Raw genomic sequence first — 13228 nt, forward strand, 5'->3', positions numbered from 1 at the left:
GTTGCGGGCGTCCCGGTCATATGGCACGTTCGTGTTACGCTACGCAACCTGTGAACAACGGTACAAGTGGTAATTTTAATCCTAATCGTAATTTTGTAAACAATAACGGTCCTAGACATAGTCCGAATTATCGAGGTAGGGGTAACGGTGGTCAATGGCGCGGTGGAAACGGTCGTGGTGGTCGTGGCGGTCAAGGGTATCGCGGTGGTGGTCAAGGAGGCCAAGGTAATGGTCGTGGAGAAGATCGTAGATATCGCGGTGGCGATGTAAGTAAGGCTCAGTGTTTTGCCTGCGGTGAATATGGCCACATCGCTGTTATTTGTCCGACTAATAAAGAAAAGAGCAAGCGTCCCGATGTCAAGTCGACTGCTATGATGGCGTGTGAGGGTCGAGGACCGGTGAGCGAGCGTTTCGGTGAGAGTAGTGACTTGGTATGGGTTTTGGACTCGGGCGCGACCAATCATTTTATCAACGACGAGCGTTATTTCGTAGAGTCAGAGGAGATGCACGAGCTAGTGAACACTGCCTTCGAGGGTCAGTTTGTCACCGTTACGAAGATCGGTACGGTGAATCTTCGTCTAAATGGAAAGAGTTATCATATGCGCGGTGTTAAGTTTTCTAGTCAGTTCAAGGCGAACTTACTTTTGACGGAGCGTTTGAGAAATACTGGATGGTCGATAAATTTGGCTGCAGACATAGATCTGTTCGATCCCGCTGGAAATTTTGTCGTTAGAGCGGTACGTAGGGATGGTTTGAATGAAGTACGTTTCCAGTACGTGTTAGAGCCGGTCGAGAGCGCGATGACGGTGTCCGAGGAGGCGAAGGTATGGCACCGACGACTTGGGCATCCGAGCGACAAAGTGTTGAATCAGATTGAGGGTCTTCCATCGAATTCCGGTCTGTCGATGACCAACTGCGATGTCTGCGCCAAAGCAAAACTGTGCAGGAACCCCTGTAACGATGAGAGACATGTAGTAGATCGTGTACTTAAGCTCGTACACACAGACGTTATAGGTCCATTGCCTCAATCGGTCGAGGGTGACCTATACGTTCTAAATTTGTTGGATGATTTTACCCATTTCAATGTGTCGTATATAATGAAAGCCCGGAGCGATGTAGGTTGGTGTTTTGACGACTACGTTAAGCGTGCCGAAGCTATTCAGAGCGTGAAAGTAGCGTACCTCCGGTGTGATAACGCGCTCGAGTTTGTGAAGGGTATGTTTTCAAGGATATGTCAAGAGAGAGGTATCACCATGGAACGCTCCGAAGCGTTTTTGCATCAGCATAATGGCAAAGTGGAGCGATTCAATTGCTCGCTGATGGATAAGACTCGAGCTCTGTTATTCGAGGCGCGTATGCCTCAAAAGTACTGGTGTTTTGCTGTCGAAGCAGCAAATTGTTTGTTGAATAGTTTACCTACCCGAGCACTCGACGACAAACGAACTCCGTATTCTCTTTGGCGTAAGAAGCCAACAAAGTACCAGTACTTTCGAATCTTCGGTAGTAAAGCGCAAATCTTCGTTCATCCAGAACAGCGCAAAAAGCTCGACGAACGTACCCGGCGAGCAGTCTGGGTTGTCGTAGGGTTCACTGAAACCGGGTATAAATTATTAAACATCGAAGACGATAGTACACAGGTGTTTTCACACGTACGTATCGATGAGAGCTCTAAGTACAGTGACCTAGTCACTTGGGTAGCGAATGAAGATCGATATATAGAAGAGCACGAATACGTACCAAGAGAGACAGTGATGCTAGCGGCCGGTGAGCCCGAGCTTACGTTCGAGGAGGCGACGTCCGGTGCTGATCGTGATAAGTGGCGCGTCGCTATGAATGAGGAACTCTGTAATCTTGAGCGAATAGGTACCTATGAATTGGTCGAGGAACCTGTTGGAGCGAAAATTCTTGGCGTTAAATGGGTCTATCGAAAGAAGGATAATAATACGTATAAAGCTAGGCTCGTTGTCTTAGGCTATCAAGAGGGAAAAGTGTTCGAAGCGTTCGATATATTCTCTCCTGTCGTCCGAGCAGACACCATCAAAGCTCTCATAGCGCTAGCGGTAAAATATGGATGGCGTATTCGCCACGTAGATATAAAGGGAGCTTTTCTATATGGAAAGTTACCTTATACGGTGTTCGTTAAATTGCCCAAGGGCTTCTACTATCGTGGTCGATTCAAAAGCCCCGTGTGGAAACTTATCCGAGCGCTGTACGGGTTAAAAATCTCTCCGGTAACGTGGTTCAATGAGCTTGCTCGTATTTTAGCGAAAATTGGCCTTAAAGCCACTGTGTTCGACGCTACTATCTTCATCTTTGAGGGCGATGCACTTCGGTGTATTCTCGCTATATACGTCGACGATCTGTTTATCACCGGATGGGACGATGAGTTCATTGCGAAGGTTATCGACCTGTTGAAAAGAAATTTCGAGGTTAAAGATCTCGGTGATATAAAGAAATATCTTGGCGTCAATATCATACGTACTTCGGAGGGTTTTACTATCGATCAGTGCGACTATATAGAGTCGATAATCGAGCGCTTCAGTCTGGTAGACGCTGATATTTCTTCTTCCCCCTTCGAAGATTTTGGTTTCCAAAAGGCGAATGTTGATTGGTCCCTTGAGTCGCAGGTACGATCGATGATTGGCTCGTTGTTATATGTAGCATCTTGGAGTCGACCTGATATTACCTTTGCGGTTAATTTTCTTTCTCGGTACCAAACGAAGCCGTCGTCGAAGTTAGTGATAGCCTGTAACAGAGTTATAACATATTTGAAAGGTACCGCGAACTTCAAGCTAAAGTTCACTGCGTGTGAGCCGAAGCTACTTACCGCATTTGTCGACGCTGATCTGGCCGGCGATACGTCGGATTACAAGTCTACGTCTGGGCTAATTCTTTTTCTGTTCGGTAGTCCAATCGTATGGCGTGCAAAGAAACAAAACTGCGTAGCGGTATCGTCTGGCGAGTCCGAATACGTTGCGCTGTCTCAATGTGTTTGCGAAGTTCGAGCAATACGTAATTTGCTCAGCGTGCTCGGTTTTCCATTACCACCGACTCTTGTTCTTTGCGATTCTACGGCTGCTGCGGGTATGGCGAAAACCCCTGAAACATCGAAAACTCGCCATATAAACTTGTGTTTTCATAATACAAGAAATGCTTGGTCGAACAGAGAGATAGATATAGTTAAAGTCGACGGCAGAATCAACTTGGCAGATGCGTTCACGAAGCCTCTACCTGCCAAAAAGCTCGGTGATTGTTTTCAGCTTCTTTTCGATCGTTAGGATTGTTCGTACGGTGATTTAGTCACTATTTGTCGTGTGAATTTGCTGTGATTCTTCGTGTTGAATTTTTCGTCGTCGACTTAACGTCTATCCAGTGTTTAGGTCTCTATTTTATTGTTTTTATTAATTATTTTAAATTATTTTATCGTGTATTTTACCTTGTACGTAGCCGGCCTTCTGAGTGAAATTTTTCGTAGATTATTTGTCAACTATACGTACAGATCGTAGTACGGTATACGCTCGCCGGAAACTGTTTTATCGTGTATTTTAGCACTTATTTTACCCGCATTTTATATTTTATTATTTTAATCATGTTTTAATTTATTTTGTTAATTATTTAATCGGTTTTTATTCGAGAAAAGTTGAACTTTTGAGATTCTACGGTGTTTACGTTTTTAGTGCTATTGTTTATTCGCTTTAGGCGAGAGTTTTGTAGTACGTGCAAGTCAGTGTTACCAACGCTTCCAAAAGCCACGTGAAAAAATTAGTTTTTCTAGATTTCTAAATAATTTTTTAGGAGGCGTGTTGTGCCTTTTGGTAAACTGACGGGTAATTACCCATAGATCTAGATAGGTAGTTGGTGTAGTTGTAGGTATCGATTTACGTTTCTATTCGTTATCGTTACTTATAACGTTATTTGTATATAATAAGTTTGACTACAGACTTTCCTAGAAATAAGTTGAACTTTGTAAAATACGTTATACGTTATTATTATGTTATATGTCGAATTGAATAAACCGTTAAAAATGTTCGCCGAGTATTTCTTTGAGTTTGAGTTAGATTTTTCTATTTAATTTCGATAATTCGATCTTTACGTAAATTCGCGTAATTAGAACATTACTTTCAGCATAATCCTATCAGATTTTTGCTAGGACGTACGGTTCGTTCGGTAAATGCGAAAAACTACAGTAGCGTGCAAACGTTGGTTTTTCTAGTAAAAAAAAGTTGCAGCAACGGTTTTTTACTCAAACTTTGAAGGCGTGCAGTTTGGAAACCAAGCGTCCTACGAAAATTTCATTGAAACGAAATTGTAGAGAATTTAATTCTCTTTCAGCATAATGTCATCAGATTTTTGCTAGGACGTACGGTTCGTCCGGTAAATGCGGAAAACTAAAAGACTGAAAATTTTTTGATTTTTATTTCAGTGAGCTTTTATGAGCTTATAGAAACTTATTTTTTTTGGTTCTAACACATCAAAATTTTCGTAAAGGATAGGGCTTTCACCCCCTGTAATTTTTTTTTCAAAATTGTTAGCGGTATTGTTGTAGCGAGCTGTTGAAAAATGGTGTTATGTTGTGATTTTGCTGCTGTCCCAAACTAATTTGCACGCTACTGTATATTGGAACGCAAAATCTGCGATTTCGGCTGACCAGTCAGTCAAAATGGCCGCCATTTTGTTAGTAGGGTCGAGTTTTTTTTGAGGACAAGGGTTAGAAATGTTCCTTAGGACTCTTCCTCTTAGAAAAAAGTTGTCCCGGAGGATCGGCAGGGGGGTAATTCTTGAAACATAAAAAATGTTTAAATTAATTATAGAATTTTTTCAACAATGAATTCTGTAACAGTCTCGCTTGAACTAATTCCTCTATTTTTACGCTTATGTTCCACCAAAATTTCAAAAAAGTCAGGGTTTTCTCATTTAAAAAAAAAAATGTTGAAATTTTTTACTAATGTTTTTCTCCTTTTAAAATTTCAATTTTTTTCTTTTTTAAAAATCTTCTTGAAAGAGACAGATTTCTGCGGGAGAAATTTTGACCCTCTCCCTCCTCTTCCTCTCAATATTAAAATGTTTGAAAAAAAAAACCAGTTTGTTCTTAAAGTATTGTTTTTGAGCAAAATTATTAAAATGTTGGTCAATAATGCAAAAAAAAGTCCTACTTTGTTGCTGAAAATGCAGAAAACTCCTGCTTATTTTTTGTGCACTGGTAAATTGCAAAATCCTGTTTTCTTGCCGAAGGAGCAAGAAAATCTCTTATTTACCATTTTTGAATCAAATTTTGAATTTTTCCTTAGATTTCCTTCTTTTAGTTGTTTTCTTTTTTTAAAAATGGTACCTAATACGTATTTTCTTGAAAGTAAAAAAATTGTGACTAGAGAAATTTCGCCTCTGAATGCTCTTTCCTCTCATCTTCTCTCCTTTCTTCGAAAAGAAACTTCATATATAAAAAAATCCTTGTCTAAAGTCTTGTTTTTGGCTACATTTAGTTCTATTTTTTTTGGGGAGGGGCGACAAAATTGCAAAAAAACCTTCTCTTTTAAAATTTTTGCTTTTTTAAAAAATCATCCGGAAATTTTGTTCATCCCTTTCCCTTCCTTCAAAATTGATCAATTGAAAATGAAATTCCTGCTTAAAGTCCTGTTTGTGGTCAACATATGAAAAACTTCCATTCTTTTTGTCAAAATTTGCAAAAAAAATCATGCTTGTGCTTTGCCGCACTTTGAGAAGTGAAACAATTCTGATTTGAGAAATTCTAACAGATGAATTGTAACCCCCTTTCCTTCGAAATTGAAATATTTAAAAAATACTTGCCTCGAGTCTTGTTTTTGATTGTCAAAGTGAACTCATCTTTTTTCGTTTTGCAATCACCTCATACTTATATGACACCTACTGCAGAAATTGAAATATTATTAAAAATAGTTGAAATTTGTTTTGATAGTTTATAGCTTAAGAATATTTGAAGAAATGTTAGCTAAAAAATTTGTTGTTAGAAAATTCTTCCTCAGTATTACTTGGTTAATTAATCGAATGTGTTATTTTATTCTGTTATAGGTAAGTGCCTGTGAAGACTGAAGATACTCTTATTATACCTATAGTATCGTACGTAGTATCAAATATTTCACTCGAGAAAATGGTCTTGGTAGTAAGTACGACATTCAGTATCAAATACAAAATATAAATCATAATCCTGAAATTGTGAAAAGAGTTTTTTTTTTTAAATCACATTTTTGGCATTTTTTTCGAAATTTCTTGAAAATTCTAGGTCCTGATCATACCCTATGGGATTCGCAGATTCAAAATTGAGCCCAAATACCACAAAACTCGACTTGTGACTGGAGAAAACGATTCCCAAAGTTGTACCTGCCAAAACGCATTTTTCGACCATTTTTGTGTAATTTTTTGAAAATTTTGGGCTGTAAAAATACCATTTTGGACGTGCAGATTCAAAATTGAGCCCAAACATCTTGAAACTCGACTTGTGACTAGAGAAGGTGATTCCCAGAGTTGAAGCAGCCCAAATGCATTTTTCGACTATATTTTTGTGCAATTTTGGGCCGAAAAAATACCCTTTCGGATGTGAGCTGACTCATAATTGAGCATAAACACCTCGAAACTCGACTTGTGACTGGGGAGAAGACGATTCCGAGAACTGTAGCTGCCCAATCACATTTTTGGGAAATTTTTTGAAACTTTTTGGGCTTATTAAATATTTTTTCAGATGTGCTGGCTCGAAATTGCGTCGAATTTTGATGTCAATGGCCTAGGTCGACGCAGAATCTCACGCACTATTCTTTGAAACTAGACCATTTTTTCCAAAACAGGTTGGGGTAGAGGCTAAAGATGATAAAACCACGTTTTTTTTTCTTCCTAAAATTCCCTCTCTTTGAATATCCAGAATGTATATCTCCCCTTGAGAGGCATCTCCCAAGAAAAAAAAATGTTTTTCTCGATAACTTTCAACTCGAAATAAAAGTCTGCACATATTTTGTCCAAGATGTAGCGGAATTTTTCCACAATTTTAAGCAATTCCCCCCCCCACCCCTCCCACAAAAAACCCTACCGTTAAATATTATGAAAACTTCAACCAACCGTTGGTTTTCACACCACGATGCGGGCAGCATTTGGCATCTCAGTTACACACACTTACAGAAGCAATAAACAGTTGCGAATTACGTCAAAACGACCTAACCACAATCGCCATTCGCCTTTAGCCCCCAATGCAGTCGCCGGGTCATCGCTTCATCCCATAATATCCAATCCATCGCTGGGCAAATACCAATCAATACGAATCTAACTTGGATTTCACGAAGTATATGTCAGCGGCATTTAATATAGCGAATTCTGACACGCGGGCTTGTGCTTTACACACTTTACTAGAATACCACAGCGACGAAGAGGGTCGTTGAATCGAGTGCACGACCATAAGACCGAACGAGGAAGCAGAGAACGTATACGTAGCGTATAGCCCGAGTATTTCGATATCGTTAAATGGTAACCTAATCTGGCGTATACTTCAAAAAGCCCAAGCCCAAGCCCGAGCACAGGCAAAGTCGAGTCGAGCAAACAACGAAGAAACAAACCTCATCGTCGTCGATGGTGATAGTGTGTGGGGTCGCCACCACCACCACCATCGCCATCGTCGCTGTCGAGTTTTCATGTCTAATTTATATAAACGCTTTTCCTTCATATAATATAGTTGCCAACCAACCAGCTACTCGTACTATGCTATAAAGAAGCTCGCTAATAATAGATATATACCCTTAGTTCAGGGGTTCGGGTTCGTGTATATATAGTTAAATTACTCTAGAAGTGAAATTATTTTCTAAATTAGCAATACAAGCGTGATTATCAAAGATGCGACCACGTTATACTCACACACAAACACACACTCACACTCGCGTCGAGTAAAAACCTCACTTTATCAAATAATTAACGTCGTATTTTACCCGGCCAAAGATACCATGCAGGCAAAGAAAACACCGACAGGGAAGTTTCGCTAAAATCGTTTTCAATTTATCTCGACGTGTTTTCATCATTTCGTTGCTCCGGCTCAAGCATCTACTAGGTACGTATCCTTTCTACCCATTTGGTACCATATTAAATAAGTCAATGGATACCAAGGCTGGCAGGTACTACATTGCACACATGCTTATGAAATTCAAACGTATCACCTGTTCCCAGTTCCCACTTCCCACACGTTCACAATCAGCAAGACCCAAGAAGCAAGCGAAAGAGAAGACGAGTCTGTGTAAGTGCTCCGAGTTTATTAAACCGATACGATGCGATGCGGCATATTGTGCTGTAATTTTCATTTCGTCGAGTCTTAATGGTTAATAGATTCGTATGTACGAGTGGGCCGAGGTAAACGGGGGCAGTTTCGCCAAAAACTATATTACCATTTTCGCGATAGATAATACAAACAGATATTCGTTTCTATTTGAACGAAGAACTAACGTAAGACGAAGTGGGGCAGAAGCGCGGACGCGAGACGAATACTAATATCGGCCAATAAACCATCAACATGGAGGAAAAAATCTCATTGATAGTTGCGTTTCGTACCACTCTTCAGTCTCAGTCTAAAGTGCACGTACACTGTACACTGTACACTGTACAGCGAGCAATACACAAAACGTCGTTAAGATTACAATCTCGATCTTTTCTTTCGATATTGTAACTTACAACAATGTGCAAACAAAGACCACACTCGCACGTTCGACTTATTTGGTATTTTACCTTAGTTTTATTATTGTATTTTTTCGATTACTCGAATAGGTGGTCGTCAATTAACAGGATATTAATTATACGCTCCCGGGTTCCGAACGCGATGAAATTTGAGTAATGATAAGATACTTGCACTCGAAACCGTGTTATGATTTTTAAATTGGATGAATTTCGAGGTCGTTTTAGTCTCTGGAAGAATTTTATGGGGTTATGATCTGCTGGAAAATTAAAAACTAAAATTTTTCAGCATCAAAAGAGGTAGGTAACTATTCCAACTGTTACAGTGTCATTCCACGTCAATTCGACCAAGTAGTGGGGGGGGGGGGTCAGCGATTTTTTTGGAATTTTTCCTGTGGAAAGATCTTCCGAAGGTATGACCAATGACGCAAATCACAGCCCTCTAGCCCTTTTTTGAAGGCTGCCAGTAGTCGGGGAGCCCGCATAAGGATCTATTGCACCCCTCGTCCATCGTCCGGGATAACTTTTTTCTTAAAGGAGGAGTCCTAAAGAACATTTATAGCCCTTGTTCTCAAAAAAAAGGTGACCCTACTCACAAAATGGCGGCCATTTTGATTGACAGGTCAGCAGAAATCGCAGATTTTGCGTTCCAAAATAAGACTGGCACGAAATTTTTAAAACCGTACAAAGGTAGATCGAAAAATCGGGCAAAAATTCATCACCTGTCAAAATTTCAAGTGCAGAAGTGTCTTTTTCGATTTTTGGTGATTTTTCAAAAATCGAGTTTTGGCCAAAATGTGAGAAAAAAATTAAAATGTTACCAAAGCAACCTAGAAAGCTGAAATTTGGGATATACCCTATTTTCGACCTGCCAAATCGATTGGAAACTGTTTCAAACAGTTTTCAGCAGTTCTGGAGCCTCCAGCAGATTTCCGAAACTCGAAATTTCCACAAAATTTCATCAAATAGAGTTAGAAAGCTGAAATTAATTCTTTAAACTAATTTCAAGTCGATTTGGAGCCTCCAGAAATTTTTAGAAAATTACTGGAGCCTCCAGTAGATTTTTGAAACTCGAAATTCACACAAAATTTCATCAAATGGGGTTAGCAAGCCGAAATTTACTCTGCAAACTAATTTCTAAAAGCTATGAAGTCAACTGCAGGTAAATTTCAAGTCGTTTTGGAGCCTCCAGTAAATTTTTGAATTTTGAAATTTCTCTCAAAATTTCATCAAAATGAAGATGGAAAACTGAAATGAAATATACACTCCATTTTAACACCCTCTGAAGACGACTTCAGGTGGATTCAAGTAATTTTGGAGCCTCCAGTGACTTTTTGAAAGGTTTCATGACGTTTTCAGGAGAATAGAAATTTCCAAGAAGTAGCTGGAAGCTTCAAAACCACTTTGAAACCATCATGCAGTCGACTTCATATTATTGTACCTACTGAAATTAGTTTGCAGAGTAAATGTCGGCTTGTTGACCTCATTTGATGAAATTTTGGGGAGATTTCAAGTTTCAAAAATCTACTGGAGATTCCAAAATTACTTGAATCCACCCGAAGTCGTCTTCAGAGGGTGTTAAAATGGAATATATATTTCATTTTTGTTTTCCATCTCCATTTTGATGAAATTTTGGGAAATTTCCAATTTCAAAGGCTCCAGTAATTTTCTAAAAATCGCTGGAGGCTTCAAATCGACTAGAAATTAGTTTGAAGAATTAATCTCGGCTTTCCAACTCCATTTCATGAAATTTTGTGGGAATTTGAGTTTCAAAAATCTACTGGAGGCTCCAACATTACCTTGAATCCACCTGAAGTCGTCTTCAGAGGGTGTTAAAATGGAGTATATATTTCATTTTAGTTTTCCATCTCCATTTTGATGAAATTTTGGGAAATTTCCAATTTCAAAGGCTCTAGTAATTTTCAAAAAATTGCTGAAGGCTCCAAAACGACTTGAAATTTACCTGCAGTCGGCTTCATAGCCTATTGAAATTAGTTTTCAGAATTAATTTCGGCTTTCCAACTCTATTTTGACGAAATTTTGTGAAAATTTCGAGTTTCGAAAATCTGCTGGAGGCTCCAGAACTGCTCAAAACGGTTCGAAACAGTTTCCAATCGATTTGACAGGTCAAAAATAGGGTAAATCCCAAATTTCAGCTTTCTAGATTAATTTGGCAAAATTTTGGTTTTTTCTCAATATTTTGGCCAAAATTTGATTTTTGAAAATTCGCCAAAAATCGAAAAAGAGACTTTAGCATTTGAAATTTTGACAGGTGATGAACATTTGCCTGATTTTTCGATCTACCTTTGTACCGTTTAAAAAATGTCGTGCAAGTCATATGTTGGACTTGGAACGCAAAATCTACGATTTCGGTTGACCTGTCAATCAAAATAGCCGCCATTTTATAAGTAGGGCCACCTTTGTTTTGAGGACAAGGGCTAGAAATTTTCCTTAGGATACCCCCCTTCAAGAAAAAAGTTATCCCAGAGGATTGACGGGGAGGGGGGTGCAATAGATCCTTATGCGGGCTCCCTGACTATGGAGAGGAGGGAGGGTGTCAAAATTTTTCATACGAAAAATTAGCTCGAAAAGTTTCAAAACGTAGTTTTCATATCGTTACGACTCTCAAAAATTCTGAAAAAATATATTATGGACAAATTTTCATGCTGAACAACATATTAAAAAATTGGGATGTCATTATTTCGTAAAATCGATTTTAATTAAACGTGCCTGTTGAAAAGGTTGAAAAACCCTTTCACTCGATGAAATAAACTCATCACAAAAAAATCAAAACTGGAAAAAATTCAATTTTCAATTTTTCACATAAAAAAAATTTAATTTATTCAGTTGTCTTATTTGGACCTCTTTCTGGCGTATTTCATGAAAAAGTTGATAAAAATCACACCCATAGCAAAGAAATTAAAATTCGTCTATTTTTAAACTTTTTTCGAATTTTGATTTTTTTTGTGATAAGTTTATTCATCGAGTGTAGGGGTTTTTTCAACTTTTTCAACTTTTTTCGTGTTTGAAATCAGAAAATCACATTTTTCAGAATTACTGAAAAAAATTTAAATTAGAGGTATATGTAAGTATTTCTGAGAAAAAAATTGCCATTTTTTTCAAATTTCATTTTGCGATTTTTTGACAAAAATACTTCGTTTTTTTTTGCAGTTCATCCGTTCAATCGAAATCAAACATCTCGAGTGGGTTCCTTGTGAGATTTTATTCTCCTTTTTAAAATTTTTTTTTGCCAGTTTTCACGATTATTTTGATAAATTTATTTACAAAAAATGAGCGACGATCAACGAATTTCATCATTTCGCTACATTTTATAAAAACCACGCTGAAATTTCAATTTCTCCAAGATGCCTGCAACATTGAAATGTATGCTATCCACAATACACAATGCAACATTATTCTCTCCTCTTATATCAATCTACGCGAATAGCTAGAGATTGAAATGACACAAATGATAGCGGTTTATGGCACAGCCATAATCCATCTTGAAAGGACATCAGCACCAGTTATGTAGGCCTACCATAATGAGCCAACTTGGTTGGCATTTTTATGAAACACCCTGTAAATGCTAAGCGTTGTTGGCAAATTGTATATGTTATATCATGGCGTATGCTGCGAGTCTTTTCCCTCCCTTTTGCTTTTTCTTCCTCATCTATCCGGTACATATCTAGTATTTATCTATCAAAGTATGTAGTATATACGCATATGGAAGGCGATGGTGGCGGCGGCGAGATCGCGTATATTCAAATCATATACTGATAATATCAAGAAGGAAAACTGTTAGTAGGCTTTGCAGTTTAGAATATGGCTCATTAAGCTTAGACATTGTAAACAACGTATGTACGCTGCTTCTATCTATTTACATATTATTAAAATGGAATGGCCAAATAATAAATCATTTGCTTGACGTTTTTTACATTATCATTAATCTTAGCTGCTTTAGGCTTGGAACTGTGATCCTCATTTTCTTCATCGTCTTCTGCCGTATATAGAACTATAGTACATGTATATAGAGAACGTATACGATGTGCGTTTTTTTTTTTACTCTGAACTACTGATGATACTCTCCTCTTGATTCGTTCGGTTTTCTTATTCCATTTCTGTGGTATTGTGCTTGTAAAATGTACATATATTTGTATATAGATGTACTAAATGATGGATAAGAACAGCGTATTTGTTATGTTGAGATGTTTTTATTATCCTCCGATATCTTCTGCTTTGTTTGACACATCCTTTAAAGGAAAACCCTGCTAGAAACTTTCTGAGTATATATTCTGCCTCAGAGCGAAAGCAAACTTGAATGAACAAGATTTTCAACACAACCAAACCGAACACCGAATTCGAAACTATTCGAACCAGAGCAGAGATGAGAAATGTGACCGCAGAATCACCCTTATCCTCCCCCCTCCCTCCCTTCCACAATTCTCAAAACCATCAAATAATTCGAGCCTAATTAAAAAAATACCTCTACGAAATACTCGCTTATAAATTCAAACACAACAAGAAGAACAAAACTCGGTGGCAGGCAGCTTATGTA

General features: G+C 38.3%; 1 protein-coding gene across 3 annotated transcripts in view; it reads left to right on the plus strand.

The window, feature by feature from the left end:
* LOC135841105 (max dimerization protein 3-like) overlaps positions 1-13228 on the plus strand; it is an 835585-nt gene that overhangs the window by 222253 nt on the left and 600104 nt on the right. Inside the window, exon 1 of one of the 3 annotated variants that reach the window (XM_065357912.1) lies at positions 6052-6136. The exons of the other annotated variants lie outside the window; for them this stretch is intronic. The gene's annotated coding sequence lies outside the window, so the exon portion shown is untranslated. Of the gene's footprint in view, positions 1-6051; positions 6137-13228 lie in introns of those variants that run through there. 3 annotated transcript variants of the gene reach the window in all.

Source organism: Planococcus citri, chromosome 3 (assembly GCF_950023065.1).
Source record: "Planococcus citri chromosome 3, ihPlaCitr1.1, whole genome shotgun sequence".
Lineage (NCBI taxonomy): Eukaryota > Metazoa > Arthropoda > Insecta > Hemiptera > Pseudococcidae > Planococcus > Planococcus citri.